Below are 22,723 nucleotides of genomic sequence, written 5' to 3'. Positions count from 1 at the left end.
AGGAAAGTGGTTACTACAAATACAGCAAGCAAACCATTAAGACCGACCAATCTAGAACATAGCATTGTACTAAATTTCAGTCTCAAATTGTACTAAATGCTCATCCTTAGTACGGCCCATTTTCGTCCGTGATACAGTCTAATGCCAAGACAGATCCCCATTTGTTACAGAAACATATAGATTACTGTTGCTTTTTCAGTTTTGTTTTTCAATATATATATTTTAAAAGCCGGGTATATTTCCACATACAAAGGCAGTTTTTTCCCAGGAAGAATTTACAGGAAGCAGTCCGCACCGGGTAATATGAGGCTCTCCACCACGAGGTGCTGGGTCAAACTGAGAGAAGGAGTATTTTAAAGTGTCACCTAATTCCATGCTAGCAGCCTGGTTCCCACAACAGTAACAGTAAGTAACTGGGTGCACTAAAAATGGTCACCACATTCTGATCATGACACCAACTGTATTCCTCCATTACAAGTTGGTGAGCTCGAGAAGCCAGTGTGAGACCATTGGTTTGGTTAAGTGTTTCAGAAATGTCTTGTCCAAACGTACAGCCAGCACTAGGTGGTGAAATATCCCACCGGCCATGATCCTCTGGATCTGACCACTACAGATCACACAATGGGCCCTCCTGTGGAACTTCCTGTAAATGACTCAAGGCTCTTGTATGAGCCAGTGAATCTAGGAATGGAGAGGGGCCACCATGGAGGTTGAATATCTGTCCATCTACTAACGCTCTAACTGGAAGACGATCAAATAGATCTGTAAAATATTTTCACACTTTGGCATTTCCATACTTTCACAGACGTTCATCACAGAAGCCATATACTTGGGTAACCTATCGGCTTTCGTGGTTTCCTCTCAATATGGTAATGCACTCCAGGTAACACACCTGTAAGGCCACAAGAAGAGTCACAGTCTCCACTGAGTATAGCTTATGTCTACACAGTTGCCCATGAATAGATAGTTTCTACCTGGTGATTTTCCACCAATTCTAAAGAGCTCCATAATATCAAAGAATTGACCATGCACATCTCCACACAGGGTAACAGGACAATGAACCTCTTGCACTTTTGATTCTTCCGAGAAAATTTCCTTAGCCTTCTTGTACTGCACCACACTTGGTTCTCATTAAGCTGTTCATAATCATTCAGCTGTTCAACCCACTGGTGCAGCTCCTTGGTGAACACCTAGTTGTCCATGGTGGGGGGTTCCCCTTCCCCACTGCCTCTTTCCCCCTTCACACCTCAGGCACTGCTCCCTTCTCCAGCTGCTGCCAGCTCCCAGCAGCAGAGGAAGGAGCCAGGGAGCAGGGAGAGTGGCAGCAGACCCCTTGCACCACCTAAGGCCAGCCTGGAGGAGGCTGCGTGACTGGGGAGGGAGTGGGTGAAGAACATGGACAGGTTAGGTGGAATGCCAGAGTGCCGCAGGGGTCTTCAGCGAAGCGCCTACCAGGTGCTAACCACCTGCTACCCCCACGGCCTCTCTCTCAGGCTGCTCTTTTTTTTTTTAACTCTTTTTAAAAGGTTTCATCCTCTGGCCAACACAAACACGAAAAGATGCTTGACATTACTCACCATCAGGGAAATGCAAATCAAAACTATAATGAGTTATCACCTCACACCTCTCAGAATGGCTAGTATCAACAACATAAGAACAAGTGTTCCTGAGGGTGTGGAGAAATAGGAACCCTCCCTCACTGTGGGTGGGAATGCAAACTGGTGTGGCTGCTTTGGTTAACAGTATGGAGGCTCCTCAAAAAGTTAAAAATAGAACTACCTTAAGATCCAGTAGCTGCACTACTGGGTATGTACCTAAAAAATACAAAAACACAAATTCAAAGGGACACATGCACCCCTATATTTATAGCAGCATTATTTACAATAGCCAAATTATGGAAGTGGCCCAAGTATCCATCAAAAGATGAATGGATAAAGAAGATGCGGTATATAGCTACAATGGAATATTACTGAGCCATAAAAAAAGAAAGATCTTGCCATTTGCAACAACATGGATGGATCTAGAGAGTATAATGTTAAGTGAAATAAGTCAAAGAAAGACAAGTACCATATGATTTCACTCATATGTGGAATGTAAGAAACAAACGAGCAAAGGGGAAAAAAAGAGGGGCAGGGAGAGAGAGACAAACCAAGCAGTTTGTTCTCTTCACTTTAGAGAACAAACTGCTGGTTACCAGAGGAGAGAAGGGCAAGGGGATAGGTGAAATACATGATGGGGATTAAGGAGTGCACCGAGGTGATGCACAACGGTGTCGTATGGAACTATGGAATCACTATATTGTACACCTGAAACTAACACAACACTGTATGTTAACTATACTGGAATTAAAATAAAAACTTAATTTAAAAAAAAAAAAAGACTTCATCCTCAACTCTTCTTTTCCCTTCTCTCCTCAGAACCCTCAGGACTTCTGTGATTACTTTCATCCAAATCACTTCCACTCCTAACACTATTTCCTGACCCTCTAGAGCTCCATTCATCCCTCCTGACTTTGAGTACTGGCCATGCAGAAGTGCCTGACGGACATCCTACCCTATCACCTGTGCCCAACAGCCTGGTCCCAGCATTTGCCTGAATCCTTTCTGAGCTCATGGAAACCAACTCTAAACAAGGGCTCCCCACTGCCTATAGAAATTCTCTAACCTCTACCCTTGGATTCAAGATCTGGTGTGGTCTGGCTTCCAAACATCCATCACTACCCTACTTGGCATACCCTCCAGCTTAACAACACCTCTATGCTTTTCCCACCTGAGAACTTGCTTACATCTTTCTTCTGCTATTACAATCTTTTCATGCCCAGTTTCTGCATGTTCAGATCTCACCTAGAGTTCTCATCTAGTCCTTTAGGTTTGAAATAGCAAAATACATCGAAATAAGTAAATCCCCCAAAAGACCATCTCCAGTGGGTGTGATATCCTAGAAGGTCAACACATGGCACTACCTCAAAGGAAAGTCCAGTTACACATTAACTGCTGGTAACAGAAAAAATACAGGAAGAGTCACCTATTCTAAGACGTTAGGAAAACAATAAATAAATCCAAAGAAAGCAAAATAAGGGAAGCAATAACGTTAAAATCAGAAATTAACGATTAAGGGGTGCCTGGGTGGCTCAGTCTGTTAAGCATCCAACTCTTGATTTCAGCTCAGGTCAAGACCTCAGGGTCGTGGGACTGAGCCCTATGTGGGGCTCTGCAAGCTCAGTGCAGAGTCTGCTTGTCCCTCCCCCTCCTCCTCTGCCCCTCCCCGTCAGCAGGTGGGGTGTTGGGCACATAGGACGTCAGGCACTCCTGCATGGTCAGTGCTCAAAGTCAGGTGGGATGAACAGCGCTCTGAAGGGTCAGGAAAGAGTGTTAGGAGTGGAAGTGATTTGGATGAAAGTAATCACAGGACTCCTGAAGGTTCTGGGGAGAGAAGGGAAAAGAAAAAGAGTTGACAATGAAACCTTTTTTAAAAAATTTTTTTATTTCTCTCTCTCTCTCAAATAAATAAAATCTTTAAAAAAAGAAATTGATCATGATTAAGAAAACGAAAAAATGAATCTGTAAATCTAAAAGCTAGATCACTTAACAATATGAGTGTCACTAGCTAGCCTTACAGAAGAAACAAGGAAGAGAGCACAAAAACACAAAATTAGGAAAGGGAAACTTGTCCCATACACAGAGGAAATAGAGGTAAGCATGAGGCCATTATATACCACTATAATTTAATACTTCTGAAAATCGTAATAAAACTGATGATCTTCTATGAAAATATTTCTCCCCAAATTGGGTTGGAAGCACATGGGAATAAACAAATAAATAACATGTAGAAATAAAGACAATTCTCCTCCAATACTCTAGTCCCAGATCATTTCACATGTGAATCTTTAGAAATTGAATAAACAGATTTTTTGATGCTATTTAAACTATTTGAGAGCATAGAGACGTAAAGGAAATAAATATCCTAACTCGTTTCACACAACTGGCAAATGACCGATCTGCGAGCCTAATAATCACAAAACTACAGACTAGTTTTACTTGTATAGAGTTGAAAGAAAGTTTAAATATATATACACACACACAAACCACATATAAATTGTATATATCAAATCAAACCAGCAGTGCAGTAAAAGAATAACATACCAAGACCAAGTAAAGTTCATTTCGGGAATCAAGGAATCCAAGGATGATTCCATATTAGGAAATTTAGTAATATAAATTAATTTTAAGTAAGTCAAGAGAGAAATCATGATTGCCTTTACTACTAAAAATGCATTTATTAAAATTTGTACACCCATTCCTCCTTATAAACCTCTTAATAAAATGAAAATGGGGTACCTGGCTGGGCCAGTTAGTAGAGTGTGTGACGCCTGATACAGAGGTTGTCAGTTTGAGCCCCACACTGGATGTAGAGATTACTTAAAAATAAAATCCTTAAAAAAATGAAAATAAAAGGTATTCCTTTATTTTAATGAAATATTTCTCAAAACCAAAGCCCCAATGTGTTTCATGCTAAAACACTAGAAGCATTTCTGATCAAGTCAGGTACAAGCAGGACCTAATAGTACCACTGTTATTGACTACTGCTTAGAAGTTTCTGTTAAGGCAATTAAGCAAGGGCTGAATTAAAATGTGTAATTAACAGAAAGGAGATTGCAAAACTGTCATTATTTACACAGCATATGATTGCGCATCTAAAAAAAAAAAAAAACAACCCAGCTTAAACCTACTAGAAAAATAAAAGGTGAGTGAAGAAATTAAACATTAACATTAGTGGCACCTGGCTGGCTCAGTCGGTTAAGCATCCAAGTCTTGATTTTGGTTCAAGTCATGATCTCAGGGTTATGTGACCAAGCACCATTTCGGGCTCCGAGTTGGGTGTGGAGCCTGCTTAAGATTCTCTCTCCCTCTGCCCCTCCCCCGCTTCTCCCTCTCTTAAAAAAAATTAGTATAAAAAAAGCAGTATTTTATTAAAAGGAACTTCTAGTTAAAAATTTAGGTCAAGATGGTAGATTGTGCATATTCTAAAACACTACTTTCTATGCCTAAAAATGCTAGCTAGAATATTTAAAATATTTGAGTATTCAAATATTTTAATACATGTCTCTAAGGAAAGAAAAAGGGGGTTCCACAGGTGTCAGATGTATAGAGTAGTCCTTGAGGTTGTAGAGCCCATGAAAGGACCAGAGAGGAATACAGGCTGTAGGGACTGGGGTTAAAAATGCCCACAAGCCTGGCATTTAAGGAGAAGCTAGATCCGGCTGCCCATCCACAAATGAAAATCTGCATGTCCTTCCATTAACCCAAGTTCTTAGCTAGAAGACAGAGGTAGCCTGCCCAGACTGGAACCACGCAACTGGAATCCTGAGTCCACATACATGTGGGGCCTGTATTCTCAGGGTGGCAAAATCCAAGCCCATCCACTAACACAAAAAATAATCTAGAGTCAGGGAACCCAAAATAGAACCTGAGCGGAGGCAACCAAATGGCGACCTCCACAAACCAAGTCAAGTAAGGAGAAATCTCTTGAGCAAGAACTCTAATACATGTGAGGAAGTCCAAGGCCATGTAAGTGCAATCCACATGCATAAGTGGGAGAACTCACTCCTAAAGTAAAGCTACTAGAACAATCTAAAAGAGGTTAAAATAAATACACCTAAGATATTTGAATGAAGAAAGAATAGCATCATCAAATGGAAATAGGAAGGAGGCGACCCTCCTAGCAGCATGACTCAAGCCAATAAGGTTTCCAGCCTCCCTTGCTCGGCCAGCATCTGTTCTCTGTAACTGCCTCTCTGGCACACAAAGGGGACAACAGGCTCTGCTGTGACTCTTCACTTGTTTTCATTTCTAGCTTTGGCTCTGTGAGATGGAATCAAGGCTAAGCAGGAAGGAGAGAAAGGCAAACACACAGGGAAACTGGGAAGAGGGAAGTATATGATCAAATGGGGCAGGGACAAAGTCATTGCCCAAGAAAGTTGAGCACTTCCCCAAACACTTCAGACACTCATTTTTTTCACGTGGAATATAAAAAAATCAGGTTGGTAGTGCAGGTAAGAGTATGGACACTCCAGTTTCAGGATCTATTTTTTTAAAGTGCTTATCTAGGAAACTGAGAGCTTATCATAATTAGACCCCACTTGGCTAGCAGGCTTCTAGTGGGTCAACGGGCTATTACCTGCCATGTCAGCAGCTTGCCAGGTTGGGGCCAATCCTGAACTCAGACAGCATTTAAAAAGCTCCAGCCGAGACTATGGACTATGAGAAACAAAATGAAGACTTCAGAGGGGAGGGGGTGGGGGAATGGGATAGACTGGTGATGTAGTAAGGAGGGCACGTATTGCATGGTGCACTGGGTGTTATACGCAACTAATGAAGCATCAAACTTTACATCGGAATCTGGGGATGTACTGTATGGTGATTAACATAATATAATAAAATAAAATTAAAAAAAGAAAAAAAAAGAAAAAAAAGAAAAAGCTCCAGCCAAGGGATGCCTGGCTGGTTCAGTCAGCAGAGCATGTGACTCTTGATCTTGGGGGTTATTTCAGTCCCATGTTGCGGGCAGAGGTTCCTTAAAAAAGCAGCAGCAGCAGCAGCTCCAGGCAAGTACCTTGCCGTCTATAAGGGACCATCAATTTTCCAGGTCTCGCCAATGTGGCCCTTCAATTACTCAGTGCCTGCCTCCAGCCTGGGGCTGAGGAGAGAAAAAGGGCTGTATGTCTTAGGCATCAGAGACAGCTTCCTGGAGGAGGTGACATCAATGGCTAAGGGGAAGGCATTTCCAGGTGATAATGGGGAGAAGGGCTTTGAAGGTTGTGGAAGCAGCCTGTGGGCTAGCCAGAGGCAAAGCAGTACAGAGAACTGCCAGACCAGAGAGGCTGGATGGGGAAGTGTAATGAGAGAAGGGAGAAACCAGTTTATCTCTTAAAAATCTTTGTTGCCTTGAATTAATTTTTAAACTTGTTTTGACTGTCTCTTGAGCACATACAATTTTTTAAATTAAAATTTCCCTAATGAGACGATACATTCTTGGATGGCAAAGAGTTTGACACAGTAGCTTTCTTCCCAGCAGAGCCGTATCCTTGTCTGGAGTGACCTGCTGCCAGACAACCAGGCTCAAATCTGGCATCACTGGAAGCATGAACAGATGATGAAGATGAATGTCGCTGAAGACCCATAAGCTTTGTGCCCCTGGTGCACCCGGGCCCTACTTGGAACACAGATTCTTCTGGTCCGAAGGCCCTGACAGAGGCGAGAGGGGCTCTGGGGCTGGGGTGATAGTACCACACCCCCGTCGATCTGGGTGAGACAGCAAGATTCCTGCTTTTGAGACTCACCTCTTGCATCAAGTTCTTGCTGTGTTAATTTCTTAACAGTTTGCTTGCAGAGTTCATATTTTTTAGAGTGGATCTGGGGGGAATCTGCATGTTCTTGAGAACAATTTAATTTTGTGTTTTAATTTGGAGAGGACGAGGGGGAAAAAAAGCCTAATATGAGCATCTTCTAGGGTCTCTGCCTCAGTTATCAGGGTTGCTTCTGTCTTGGCATGCTGGGGGAAGGAAGATTTCCTGGTCGGTTTGAAGACAGAAATGCCCCATGAGAATTAGGTCTCTCCCAAAGACAGACAGAAAGCTGTAGAGAGCCTGTTCATAATCATGCTGTGAACAACTATTAAATGCCGGAAGAACAACATTGTGGATATGGCTATATTAATGTTTTTAATTTCACTGGCTTTGCAGCTTTCTTTGTAATTCAGATGTAAGTCTGTTTCCATTTCATAGTTGCAGAAGAGCTGTAAGCCCAAGGAATTTAAATAAGCACAAAGCTTATGTAAGTAACTTTGTAACAGAAAATTTTGTAACCTAATTTTNACATCGGGCTCCTCTGCTATGAGCCTGCTTCTTCCTCTCCTGCTCCCCCTGCTTGTGTTCCCTCTCTCGCTGGCTGTCTCTATAAATAAATAAATAAAATCTTTAAAAAAAAAAAAAGAAAGAAAATTTTGTAACCTAATTTCTTTCTTTAGAAGCCAAGCAAATCTGTGAGGACTTTCACCTCCAAGGAGGGGTGGTGCTGCTGCTGGGACTTTGTGCAACCTGTTGGTTTCAGGGCCTGAGCCGGGGCAGCCACCTGGCCTGGCTACCTGGCACATTTATGTCACCTTGACCATTCCACTCCCCACATCTTTGCGTGCACCACACCTCGACTGCACACTCCACCAACTGGGGCATCCCGGAGACCACAACTTCTAAGACCTTCTTCTCTGTGGCCTGTCCCTGCAAGCTGAGCCAGCAGGTTACCAGGAGTTCTCTCCATTACAGGCTATTGCAGTGTTACAGCTAAAGACATTTTGGTTCGCAATCCTCCTCTTCTACAAAACAGGAACACTCAAAAACTTGGCTTCTCTGATATGCAACTCCAAATTTTGTTTGGATGGCATGGCAGCAAGAACGAAAAGACGGCTGCTGATCTCATTATTAACTGCAGATGGGACCGGCCAGCTTTTGCCAGATGAACTGTACTCTGAATATTCAGACTTTTAAAGAAATCACTTACCCATTGGAAAAAGACTGAAAAAATGAAGGCAGGCAAGGAATTTCAGAGAAGTGAAGAGTGATCACTATCTTTGGAGTAACCACATGAATGTTCAAAGTATAACAGGTTTATTCTGAATGCTCTGGAGTACATAACAATGCTGCTTATTTAGTAATCTCTACACCCAACGTGGGCTCAAACTCATGACCCTGAGATCAACAGTCACACGCCCTTCTGACTGAGCCAGCCAGGGGCCTCAGGAGTGCTGCTTACTTAGATGTTGGTCTATTTAAAGTAGTTCTGATGAATACTGGGGGTCATCTAGACTTGCTTAACACTTCAACTTTGTGGGACATCCGAGTGGCTCACCGGGTTAAGTGTCTGCCTTTGGATCGGGTCATGATTCCAGGGTCCTGGGACTGAGTACCTCGTTGGGCTCCTTGCTCAACGGGGATCCTGCTTCTCCCTCTGCCTGCTGCTCCCCCTGCTTCTGCGCTCTGACTAATAAATAAAATCTTTAACNCAGGGTCCTGGGACTGAGTACCTCGTTGGGCTCCTTGCTCAACGGGGATCCTGCTTCTCCCTCTGCCTGCTGTTCCCCCTGCTTCTGCGCTCTAATAAATAAAATCTTTAAAACAAAACAAAACAAACTTCAACTTTGTGCCTGTAAAAGTTACAGCACAGTCTTTCATGTTTTGAATGTATCATGGAGTACTCTTGCTTACTCGATTCTTTAAACCTTACAGTATGCAACAACTATAAAGGACTAATGATCTTGGTACCAGACAAGAAAAAAATTTCACAAGGGTTTCCACTTCTGAATTGTCATATTATCTCAAAAGTTGAAATAAGATGATTTACTGCCATTGTTCTTCTAACTGTCCAGTATATTAGCAATTCCGCTGTGTGGTTAGGAGGGTGAATAATTCCTTAGAATTTTTGTTAGAATTGTGGTGTCCTCATGACTAAGTAGTGAACTTAGCAGATGGAGATAAGCTTCAACTGATAATGTCATTATTTTTTTTTTGCTATGTCTTAGTTTTGATGATTAAAAAACCAATTCTGTGTAAAACCAAAATGAGTAAGAAGAGAAACAGAGAAGGAAATGTCATGCAATATCTTAATCAAGACTGGGAAACACTGGGTAAGAAATCTATTTACCAGTTCAAGGGCCCAAGGTTTTGCATTTCCTTTGAAGAACTTAAGCTGACAAAATTTGTGGCTTTGACACATGGACCAAAATACTCCTTTACCTTGGGGTGGCAGGTGCAGCAAATCTGTGTGGCTCCTCAAACTTTCCTGAATCTGGAAACCATCAGCTTAAACTAAGAAGTCTGGCCTTTGCCTTCAAAGTGGAAACCTTAAAAGAAAGGACTGTATGAAGAATCCAGCCCACAGAGTGACAGAATTCCAGCAAATGGGAACGCTTCATAGTGCCTTATCTTGATGCATTCTGTTTTTTCTAACTCTGTGTTGAACTTTCTGTTCTTTCTTTTTTTTTAAACCATTCCACATCAAAACAAATTTCTTAATTGAGACATAATTGACATGGAACAATGTGTGTAAGTTTAAAGGGTATATCAGAGGTGTATATTACCTCTGACTAAAGGTAAAAATAATTTTTCTGTATTTAATTTGTATCTTTTTTATGGTGTCATCTTCTTCCCGTTAAGTTTTAGCTTCTTCCTTCTTTATCCTAATACCCTCTCATTTAATTCCATTTTTAAAAAATTCACCACCGGGGGACCTGGGTGGCTCAGTCAGCTGAATGTCTAACTCTTGGTTTTGGCTTAGTTGTGGTCTCAGGGTCCTGGGGTTGAGCCCCATGTTGGGCTCTGGGCTCAGCCTAGAGTCTGCTTGTCCCTGTTCCTTTGACTGCCTGCATGCACAAGCATGCACTCACTCCTTCAAATAAANTCAAAAAAAAAAAAACCTAAAAAAAAAAAAAAAAAAAAAAAAAGTTCACCACCGAAGTCTTTGAGAATAGTTTTGATCATGACATTCCCCTAAATATAACCCTTCAAAAACTCCCAGGTTGCAGTAAATCAAAATGGCTCACCCCAACTCTACAGCAAGAGTACAAATGGAAGCCCACACATCCCACCTGAACATTTTTTTTTTTTTTAAAGATTTTATTTATTTGAGAGAGAGCAGGAGCAGGGGGCGGGGAGAGGGGCAGAGGGAGAGGGAGAAACAGTCTCCCCGCTAAGCAGGGAGCCCATTGTGGGATCATAACCTGAGCCGAAGGCAGATGCTTAACCGACTGACTCGGTTTCATCTCAGCTCGTGATCTTCCAGTTGTGGAATCAAGACCCGCGTCAGGCTCCGTGCTTAGCACAGAGTCTGCTTGCCCTTCTCCCTCTGCTCTTTAAAATAAATAAATAAAAATCTCTTTATTAATTTTGTTTCGGTTTTACCCATTCTTTATTTTTATTAACATGTAATGTATTATTTGTTTCAGGGTACAGGTCTGTGATTCAACAGTCTTATACAATACATAGCACTCACCACTACACATACCCTCCCCAGTGTCCATCACCTCATGCCCCCCGCCCCCACTGCTCCAGCAACCCTCAGTTTGCTTCCTGAGATTAAGAGTCTCTTATGGTTTGTCTCCCTCTCTGGTTTTGTCTTGTTTCATTTTTTCCTCTCTTCCCCTATGATCCTCTGCCTTGTTTCTCAAATTCCACGCTATCACTGAGATCATAGGATAATTGTTTTTCTCTGACTTATTTCGCTTAGCATAATACCCTCTAGTTCCATCCACATTGTTGCAAATGGCAAGACTTCATTCCATAGTTTGGCTATTGTGGAAATTGCTGCTATGAACATTAGGATGCACGTGCCCCTTCAGATCACTACATTTGTACCTGTGGGGTAAATACCTAGTAGTGCAATTGCTGGGTCATAGGGTAGCACTATTTTCAACTTTTTGAGGAACTCCACACTGTTTTCCAGAGTGGCTGTACCAGCTTGCATTCCCACCAACAGTGTAGGAGGGTTCTCCTTTCTCCGCATCCTCACCAACATCTGTTGTTTCCTGACTTGTTAATTTTAGCCATTCTGACTGGTGTGAGGTGGTATCTCATTGTGGTTTTGATTTGTATTTCCCTGATGCTAAGTATGTTGAGCACTTTTTCATGTGTCTGTTGGCCATTTGGATGTCTTCTTTGCAGAAATGTCTGTTCATGTCTTCTGCCCATTTCTTTCTTTTTTTTTTTTTTTAAGATTTTATTTATTTATTCGACAGAGATAGAGACAGCCAGCGAGAGAGGGAACACAAGCAGGGGGAGTGGGAGAGGAAGAAGCAGGCTCATAGCAGGGGAGCCTGATGTGGGGCTCGATCCCATAACGCTGGGATCACGCCCTGAGCCGAAGGCAGACGTTTAACCGCTGTGCCACCCAGGCACCCCTCTGCCCATTTCTTGATTGGATTATTCATTCTTTGGGTGCTGAGTTTGATAATTCTTTTTCGGTTTTGGATTCTAGCCCTTTATCTGATATGTCATTTGCAAATACCTTCTCCCATTCTGTTGGTAGTCTTTTGGTTCTGTTGACTGTTTCCTTTGCTGTGCAAAAGCTTTTTATCTTGATACAGTCCCAATAGTTCATTTTTGCCTTTCCCTTGTCTTTGGCGACGTGTCTAGGAAGACACTGCTGTGGCTGATGTTGAAGAGGTTGCTGCCTCTGTTCTCCTTGAGGATTTTGATAGATTTCTGTCTCACATTTAGGTCTTTCATCCCTTTTGAGTCTATTTTTGTGTATTGTGTAAGGAAATGGTCCAGTTTCATTCTTCTGCATGTGGCTGTCCAGTTTTCCCAACACCATTTGTTGAAAAGACTGTCTTTTTTCCATTGGATCTTCTTTCCTGCTTTGTCGAAGATTACTTAACCACAGAATTGAGGGTCCATTTCTGAGTTCTCTATTCTGTTCCACTGATCTATGTGTCTGTTTTTGTGCCAGCACCATACTCTTCTTGATGATTACAGCTTTGTAATAGAGCTTGAAGTCTGGAATTGTGATGCCACCAGCTTTGGTTTTCTTTTTCAACACTCCTCTGGCTATTCGGGGTCTTTTCTGGTTCCATACAAATTTTAGGATTATTTGTTTCATTTCTGTGAAAAAAGTTGATGGTATTTTGATAGGGATTGCATCGAATGTGTAGACTGCTCTAGGTAGCATAGACATTTTAACAATATTTGTTCTTTCAATCCATAAGCATGGAACATTTTTCCATTTCTTTGTGTCTTCCTCAATTTCTTTCATGAGTATTCTATAGTTTTCTGAGTACAGATCCTTCGCCTCTTTGGTTAGATTTATTCCTAGGTATCTTATGGTTTGGGGTGCGATTGTTAATGGGATCAACTCCTTAATTTCTCTGTCTCGTTGATGTATAGAAATGAACTGATTTCTGTGCATTGATTTTATATCCTGCCACTCTACTGAATTCTTGTATGAGTTCGAGCAGTTTTGGGGTGGAGTCTTTTGGGTTTTCCACACGAATAATCACATCACCTGCAAAGAGTGAGAGTTTGACTTCTTCTTTGCTGATCTGGATGCCTTTCATTTCTTTTTGTTGTCTGATTGCTGAGGCTAGGACTTCTAGTACTACGTTGAACAGCAGTGGTGATAGTAGACACCCCTGCCGTGTTCCTGACCTTAGGGGAAAAGCTCTCAGTTTTTCCCCATTAAGAATGATATTCACTGTGAGTTTTTCATAGATGGCTTTTATGATACTGAGGTATGTACCCTCTATCCCTACAATGTGAAGAGTTTTAATCAAGAAAGGATGCTGTACTTTGCAAATGTTTTTTCTGCATCTATTGAGAGGATCATATGGTTCTTGTCCTTTCTTTTATTAATGTAGTTATCACATTGATTGATTTGCAGATGTTGAACCAACCTTGCAGCCCAGGAATAAATCCAACTCGGTTGTGGTGAATAATGCTTTTAATGCATCTTATTGGCTAGTATTTTGGTGAGAATTTTTCCATCCATGTTTATCAGGGATAAACATGGATCTTATTGGCTAGTATTTTGGTGAGAATTTTTCCATCCATGTTTATCAGGGATACTGGTCTATAATTCTCCTTTTTGGTGGGGTCTTTGTCTGGTTTTGGGATCAAGGTACTGCTGGCCTCATAAAATGAGTTTGGAAGTTTTCCTTCCATTTCTATTTTTTTGGAACACTTTCAGAAGAATAGGTATTAATTCTTCTTTAAATGTTTGGTAGAATTCCCCTGGGAAGCCATCTGGCCCTGGGCTCTTGTTTGTTCGGTTATTTTTGATTACTGCTTCAATTTCCTTGCTGGCTATGGGTCTGTTCAGGTTTTCTACTTCTTCCTGGTTCAGTTTTGGTAGTTTGTATGTCTCTAGGAATGCATCCATTTATCCCAGATTGTCTAATTTGTTCACATATAGTTGCTCATAATATGTTCTTATAATTTTTTTTTTTTTTGGTGTTGGTTGTGATCTCTCCTCTTTCATTCATGATTTTATTTATTTGGGTCCTTTGTCTTTTCTTTTTGATAAGTCTGGCCAAGGGCTTATCAATCTTAAAATTCTTTCAAAGAACCAGCTCTTAGTTTCATTGATCTGTTCTAGTGTTCTTTTGGTCTCCATTTTATTGATTTCTGCTCTAATCTTTATTATTTCTCTGCTCCTGCTGGGTTTAGGCTTTATTTGCTGCTCTTTCTCCAGCTCCCTTAGGTTGTATATTTGAGAACTTTCTTATTTCTTGAGAAAGAACTTTCTTATTTCTTATTTCTTGTATTGCTATAGACTTCCCTCTTAGGAACACCTTTGCTGCATCCCAAAGATCTTGAACAGTTGTGTTTTCATTTCCATTTGTTTCCATGAATTTTTAAAATTCTTCTGTAATTTCCTGGTTGATCATTCATTCTTTAGTAGGATGCTCTTCAGCCTCCATGTATTTGAGTTCTTTCCAACTTTCCTCTTGTGATTGAGTTTGAGTTTCAAAGCACCGTGGTCCAAAAATATGCAGGGAATGATCCCAATCTTTTGGTACCTGTTGAGACTTGATTTGTCACCCAGGATGTGATCTATTCTGGAGAATGTTCCATGTGCATGAGAGAAGACTGTGTATTCTCTTGTTTGGGATAGAATGTTCTAAATATTTCTGTGAAGTCCATCTAGTCTAGTGTGTCATTTAAAGCCTTTATTTCCTTGTTGATCTTCTGCTTAGATAATCTGTCCACTGCAGCGAGTGGGGTATTAAAGTCCCCTACTATTATTGTATTATTGTCAATTTGATTTTGTTATTAATTGGCTTACATAATTGGTGGCTCCCATGTTAGGGGCATAGATATTTACAATTGTTAGATGTTCTTGTTGGATAGACCCTTTAAGTATGATGTAGTGTCCTTCCTCATCTCTTATTAGTCTTCGGTTTAAAATCTAATTTGTGTGATATAAGGATTGCCACCCCAACTTTCTTTTGCTGTCCATTAGCATGATAAATGGTTTTCTACCCCCTCACTTTAAATCTGGAGGTGTCTTTGGGTCTAAAATGAGTCTCCTGCAGACAGCATATCGATGGGTCTTGCTTTTCTATCCAATCTGATACCTTATGTCTTTTGATTGGGGCATTTAGCCCATTTACATTCAGGGTAACTATTGAAAGATATGAATTTAGTGCCACTGTATTGCCTATAAGGTGACGGTTACTATATATTGTATATACAGTATATATTTTTTTAAAAATAAATAAATAGATAAAAATTTTAAAAACCTAGCAAACTACTACAAATACACCTTCATGAGGCCACAGAATACCACATTCCAGTTTGGAATTCTCAGGCTCCTGCAAGTTCCATACCAGAACATGGAGACATGAGAATCATCTCTGGCCCACAGTCAAACTCCTCTTCCTACCACCATTCATTGTTAAGTTTAGGGGGTTCTTGTAATACACAAGTGGACACCCAGACTCACCTGTACCTCTCCCCAAGAAAGCACATTCAATCGGTCCTTGGCCACTTTTAGGGCCAAAGGATATGCATACCAGCTGTTCTATCTTTGGGAAGTTAGGTAAGAGGTGTTGGAAACCCCTAACATGAAGCTTCCTCAGCTGTTTAGCCAGGAAATTCTACAGCTTGGCTAGAAGGTGGGAGAAGGGCAGGCTCCTCCTCCTTGGACTCCTTTTGTAGACTGGAGTTGGGGGAGGGTCCAAGAGGTAAGGGGTTTTGGAGAGCTGCGTTGCAAAGGGGTTAGGGTTAGGGGAATTCAAGGCCAGTGGTGGCCTCAATTTTTGCTTATAAACACACTGGGTCCTCTCCACACTTCTTTAGAGAACTGTTTTCTCCAGCCCTGCTCTATACACAAACTAAAATGAAATACAGAAGAGCAAGGAGACACAAATACAACCCTAAAGTGAATTAGGAAATGAGGGTAAAGCAAAGAGTGACTTCATCTATATTAAGAATAAGAAAAAGGTACAAAGAAAAAAAAAGAATAAGAAAAAGGTAAATCTTGGTAAAAGAAATGAAACAAAATTTTAAAATACGTATTAGAAACCCCGAAGAAGATACAATGAAGGATATTTAATGTAGATGAGCCAAAGGCTAAAAACAATGCAAGAAGTGAAAAACATAAAACTAGAGGAGATAAAAGATTAAGTGGCTAGAAAGAGGCCCAGTTCTTCCGCAACACAGGGAGAAGGGAGTGAATGAGCACGTGAAGCTGTAAACCTAAAAGCACAATCTCCAAATAGATAAAAGGGTACGGAGCCTCCACATAACCGCCAGTGCCGTAATGCAATCAGGTTTGTCATCTCACTAGACGTCAGCTCTGAAAGTTACAAGGTACCCCTTTTTTCCTCCTGTGTTTTCAATTACATCCTTTGTCAGCAGCCAGAGGTGAGAAGCTGGCCCTTTCAGCTGAGACAGCCGAAACCGCTTAACACTGTTTTTGAAAGCTATGTAGGTAATATTTAGCAAAAGGCATAAAATGACCATGCTCTTTGATCCATTCATTCCAGTCCTGGAGACTGTCCTCCAACTGGAGTCCTATTGGGCTGAACAAAGGAAACATTCCAATCCTTAAAAATTTCCAATTTTATGTTTGTGCTGACTCCAAATGGAAAATCAAAATATCTAAAGTTGGGAGGAAGATTTAACAAATTATGGTATATTTAACCTGAGGAATTATGCAGCAATCAAAATGATGGTTATAGAGCCTTTTAATGAAAAGATATCGTTTACTGGGGCGCCTGGGTGGCACAGCGGTTAAGCGTCTGCCTTCGGCTCAGGGCGTGATCCCGGCGTTATGGGTTCGAGCCCCACATCAGGCTCCTCTGCTATAAGCCTGCTTCTTCCTCTCCCACTCCCCCTGCTTGTGTTCCCTCTCTCGCTGGCTCTCTCTATCTCTGTCAAATAAATAAATAAATAAAATCTTTAAAAAAAAGAAAAAAGAAAAGATATCGTTTACTGGGGCACCTTGGTGGCTCAGTCAGTTAAGTGTCTGCCTTCAGCTTGGATCATGATCCCAGGGTCCTGGGATGGAGCCCCACATGGGGCTCCCTGCTCAGTGGGGAGGGGGGGATTGCTTCTCCCTCTTCCTTGGCCTGCTACTCCCCCTGCTTGTGCTGTCAAATAAAAATCTTTAAAAAAAGAAACAAAAAGAACTTTTTTTTTTTTTGGCAGAAAATAAAACTCATTGTGCTCTAAAATTGTATAGGGCATACAAATCATTATTTAAAAATCAATGTTCTAATAGCTGTGATGTTTCAGTGATAAGTTTTAGGTAACTTCACCTTCCCTTCCCTTTCACAAGATGCAGGCACAGTCAACTTATCACAGAATCTAACCTGTCACCTTCTGATTGTGCTTCCCAGTCACTGTCCTTAGGCTTCGGAACCTTTGTCATTCCTGTCTGGCTTGGAGGCTGCACTGTGCAATCCAGAGATCTCTAAGGCAAGAAATATCAAATTATACACTTTTAGCACCCTGAACTGCTTCTTGACTGGAGTGGGGTACCTGTACTGATCTGACCCTAAAAACTGACCAAAGTAAAATACCACGTTCATCTCCCCTGATTCCAAAATTGGGTGTGGCTGTTATAAATCAATATTTGACTTCTTCCACATCTTTTTAAAGTAGGCTCCATGCCAGCCATGGAGCCCAGTCCAGGGCTTGAACTCACAACCCTGCGATCAAGATCTGAGCTGAGATCAGGAGTCAGATGCTTAACTGACTGAGCCACCCACGCGCCACTTCCACATCTCAAGCATATGTCCTCTGATAAACCTTCCAAGGCTCTTCAATTCTCTTTCTACGGGTTCCCAGAGAACACAGTACCTCCCCTTTTATATAACTCCCAATTCCTTCTTAATGCCTGTCTTTCCCACTAAGACCATAAACTCTACAGAGTCAGAGAATGTCTCTCAGCATAAAGATGTTCGGGCCCTTGGTATTGAATCCCCCCCTTCCTTTGTTGCAGTGAGAAGAGTCTCTCTAACAGCTTGGCGTATGCTGTCTGCCCAGGGCAGATGACCACATACTCCCAGAGAAAAACTAACAATGAACTAGAAAGTAAAAAACACGAATTTCTATGAGAGCTCTTGGCTTGAGCCATAAGAACGCAAAAGAAATTCTCAGCAGGAATCAAGTCCTCTCAGCACTAGGTTTTCCAGGCTGCTCTATCTACCTGGAAACCCCTCTTCCTGTCTTTGCCCATCTAACTTCTAGGACCCTTCAGGGCTCGCTATGGGTATCACCTCCTTTAAGTCTGGTTTGACTTCCCAGACTATACAGATTTGCAGGGAGCAATTAGTTTCTGAGAAAGGCTGGAAACCATTCAAGGTTTGTTGCAAAGAATTTATTGATCCACTGATACCTTCTAACTCTCTTCATATGCTGCCTGTGGAGACAAGGACACCATGCAGGTAGGGATTTAGTTCCTAGGGTGTTCATATTTCTTTAAAAATCTGGAGGCAGTTAGGAACGTAAATAGTATAGCCACTATGTAACATAATATCAAACCTCCTGAAAAAATTAAAAATTACCATATGATCCAGCAATTCCACTTCTGGGTATTTACCAAAAGAATTCAAAGCAGAATTTTAAGAGCTATTTACACACACACACACACACACACACACACACACACACCCGTGTTCATTACAGTGTTATTCACAATAGCCAAGAGATAAAAACAACCCGAATGTCCCCTGACAGGTGGATAAAGCAAATGTGACATACACACACAATAGAATGTCATGCAGCCTTTAAAACAGGAGATCCTGTCCCATGTTACAACGTGGATGAATTTCAAGGAGTTTACACTAAGTGAAATAAGCCAGTCATGAAAGGTCAAATACTGACGATGCCACTAATGAGGGATCCTAAAGTAGTCAAAATCCTAAACAAAAAATAGAATGCTGACTGCTGAGGGGAAAGGGAGGGGGGATTAATGGGCAGTTTTAGTTTTGCAAGATAGAAGTTCTAGAGATGCTGCACGACAATGTGAATATACTTAACATGAAACTGTACACTTAAGAATGTTTTAAGAGATGGGGCGCCTGGGTGGCTCAGTTGCTAAGCGTCTGCCTTCGGTTCAGGGTGTGATCCCCTCGTTCTGGGATCGAGCCCCACATCGGGCTCCCCCGCTGGGAGCCTGCTTCTTCCTCTCCCACTCCCCCTGCTTGTGTTCCCTCTCTCGCTGGCTGTCTGTCAAATAAATAAAATCCTAAAAAAAAAAGGGGGGGGGAGAGGAAGAAGGAAGAAGCAGGCTCCCAGCGGAGGAGCCTGATGCAGGGCTCCCTCCCAGAATGCCAGGATCATGCCCAGAGCCGAAGGCAGACGCTTAACGACTGAGCCACCCAGGCGCCCCCCCCCCCAAAAAGGATGCTTTAAGATGATAAAGTTAATGCTATGTGATTGTAACCACAATTAAAAATAAATTAAACCCAAGGGGCAATATGCTAAAATACCAGTAACATCAGTTTGAGACCGATGGCCACTTGGAATTTCTCATCACTCTTCTTACTATTTCTGTAAACTTGCTTAAGTAATGTGTATGATTTTTCATTTCCTCATCTACAAAATGGGGGGTAATCGCACAGAATATTTCAGTGATGAGAAAGGAAAGTATGTGCAAGAAAAGCACCCCAATGTCTAAGGCACAGAAATTCAGCTGTCACCACTCTGCCCCCTCCTGGTCCTTACCAGCCTTCCAACACACTCGGCTGACTCTCAATTAATGGCAGACTGGTTCCACAAATCACAAGACATACAATAGCATTTAAAGTCATGTTTGTTATCCCACAAGTCCAATAAACAAAATGGATGAGGAAATGAGCATTTTACTTTTATCAAATCTCCAACAACAGAGTCATCTGTGTGCATTTGTGTGTGTGTATGTGTATATATATATACATATAGAGAGATATATATGTGTATATATATATATATTTTTTTTTTTTAAGGGCATCACTGTAATTAAATCAACGGCCTCTAAGTTATAAATATAACATTCACTGAGTTTCCACATACTTCACCTTCAAACCCAAACTGATTTACCAGAATGCCTTAAGCCTGGGGAGATGGGGTGGGCTGGGCTGTGGGCAACTTGGACCTGGCAGTGGCAGGCCTCTTCCCAAGACGACACACTAGGATTAATCATTTCCTATACATAGTATAAAAATTTTAAAGTTTTGTCTTATGGCAAAAAATCTGAAAACTGGAGCTCATGGGGCACCTGCCTTCGGCTCAGGTCATGATCTCAGGGTCCTGGGACAGAGGCCCACCATGTTGGGCTCCCTGCTCAGTGGGGAGTCGGCTTCTCCCTCTCCCTCTGCCCCTCCCCCTGCTTGTGCTCTCTCTCAAATAAATAAAATATTAAAAAAAAAATGGGAGCTCATGCCTCCTCTGCAGCCCCTATGCCATTATTCGAGAAGACTCAGTCAATCCCCTTTTTATAGCCTGAAATCCCCCCTAACACTCATACTCCTTTGAAGTATTTTATTACTTTCTTTCTTGGAAAAAGTAGAAATTGTAAATTTCAGAAAAACAGATCAATGAAACAGAACAGAGTCAGAAAATGGGCCTATTTGGCAATAAATAAAACTGCATTCCTGACTTAAACCATATATGAAAACAGATTTTGGGTAGATTAGAGAATGAAATGTAAAAGATTAAAATGTAAAGCCACAGTCAGTGCTGATGAGAGTATGGAGCAACTGGAAACATCATACCTTGCTGGTGGGAATGCAGAATGGTTCAGCTCCTTCGGAATATAGTTTGGCATATGTATGTTTACCATACAAACCAGCAATCCCACTGCAGGCATATATCCAAGTGAAATGAAAACTTAAGTTCACACAAAAAATACATAAATGTTTATGAGAACGTTTCTGGAAATTGTCAAAAACTGTTCAACTTAGAAATGGATCAACTGGGGCACCTGGGTGGCACAGCGGTTGAGCGTCTGCCTTCGGCTCAGGGCGTGATCCCGGCGTATGGGATCAAGCCCCACATCAGGCTCCTCCGCTATGAGCCTGCTTCTTCCTCTCCCACTCCCCGTGCTTGTGTTCCCTCTCGCTGGCTGTCTCTATCTCTGTTGAATAAATAAATAAAATCTTTAAAAAAAAAAAAAAAGAAATGGATCAACTAACTGATACATCCATAGAAAACACTACTCAGTAATAAAATGTAAAGAATGACTGATAAAAGCCATGTGCATGAATCTCAAAGGCATTATGCTAAGTGAAAGAAGCCAGGCTCAAAAGGGGTAATTTCAGAGACTGATGGAACAATTCTGTATTTTTTTAAAAGATTTTTACTTTTTAGGTAATATCTATACCCAACATGAGGCTCGAACTCACAACTCCAAGATCAAGAGTCACAAGCTCTTCCTACTGAGACAGCCAGGTGCCCCCATCTTGATTGTGATTATATATCTGTATTCATTTCTCAAAGCTTGCAACACTATACATCATTAATTTTCTTAAATGGAAAAACATAAAACTAAAAACCATGGAGAATATTTGATTGTAGGTAGGAATTTTTTTTTTTAAAGATTTCATTTATTTATTTGACAGAGAGGAAGCGAGAGACGGAACACAAGCAGGGGAATGGGAGAGAGAATCCAAGCAGGAAGCCCAATGCGGAGTTCGATCCCAGAATGCTGGGATCATGACCTGAGCCAAAGGCAGACGCTTAACGACTGAGCCCCAGGAAAGGAATTCTTAAAATAAGACTTTATAAGCACCAACCATAAGGCAAAAACAATTATGGGTTTGATTACATAAAATATTGAGGATTTTTGTTCTAAGAGGATAGAATAGACAAAATTAACAAATGAGCAATGAACTGGGAGAAAATATTTCTACCATCTAAAAACAATATGGGATTATTATCCAGATATACAAAGAACTCTTCTAAACATCAAAAGAAAAGAGGCTTTGGGCGCCGGGTTATTTCAGTAGAGCATGTGACTCTTGATCGGAGAATCGTTGAGTTCAAGCCCCACATTGGGTATAAAAATTACTGGGGGGGGGCTTTTTCTGGTCATTGTAAAAAAGCAAAAGATATGAATCAGCAAATTCAAAGGGTGAACTCTAAATGACTACAAAAATATATGGACGGCTTCTCAATTTCGCTAATTAGAGAAATACAAATTAAAACAGGATACCCCATTTTACAACCATTATGTTGGGAAAAATTAGAAAGTTGAGTGGGGATGTAGAAAAGTAGGAACTCCAGAGAACTATAGAAATATAGTCAAAGCATGTATGACAACAGAACTCTGACCAGCAACTTCTGCAATTAACCTGGGAAGCCAAACCACCTTTGCAGCAGTTAGCCTAGAATGGTCATTCTTGGTCAGTAACTACCAAATTCCATTTTTGCTCCCATTTGCAACTCAGGACCAACCAAGGCCAATGTTCCCGAGTCATAAGATGCCCTGCTCCTAGGGGCACCTTGGGTGGCTCAGTCGGTTCAACTTCTCCCTTCAGCTCAGGTCATGATCCCAGGGTCCTGGGACTGCAGCCCGTTAACAGGCTTTCTGCTCAGGCAGGGAGCCTGCTTCTCCCTCAGCCTGCCGTTCCCCCTGCTTTTGCTTTCTCTCCCTGCCCAATAAAAATTGAAAAAAGATGCCCTGCTTCTAGTTAGCTTCCCATGCCAATAACCTCCAATAGGAAAATACCCAGAACCTTTCCCTTTTGT

The 22,723-nt window shown here is 41.5% G+C and overlaps 1 pseudogene; it reads right to left on the bottom strand.

Moving 5' to 3' along the window:
* Positions 1-222: 222 nt before the first annotated feature.
* Positions 223-1,202, bottom strand: LOC100476049 (annotated as a pseudogene).
* Between the last annotated feature and the right edge of the window lie 21,521 nt (positions 1,203-22,723).

This window comes from Ailuropoda melanoleuca, chromosome 2, assembly GCF_002007445.2.
Source record: "Ailuropoda melanoleuca isolate Jingjing chromosome 2, ASM200744v2, whole genome shotgun sequence".
Taxonomy (NCBI): domain Eukaryota; kingdom Metazoa; phylum Chordata; class Mammalia; order Carnivora; family Ursidae; genus Ailuropoda; species Ailuropoda melanoleuca.
Note: the sequence above shows the minus strand (reverse complement) of the source record. Positions and strands in the feature narration are given on the sequence as shown.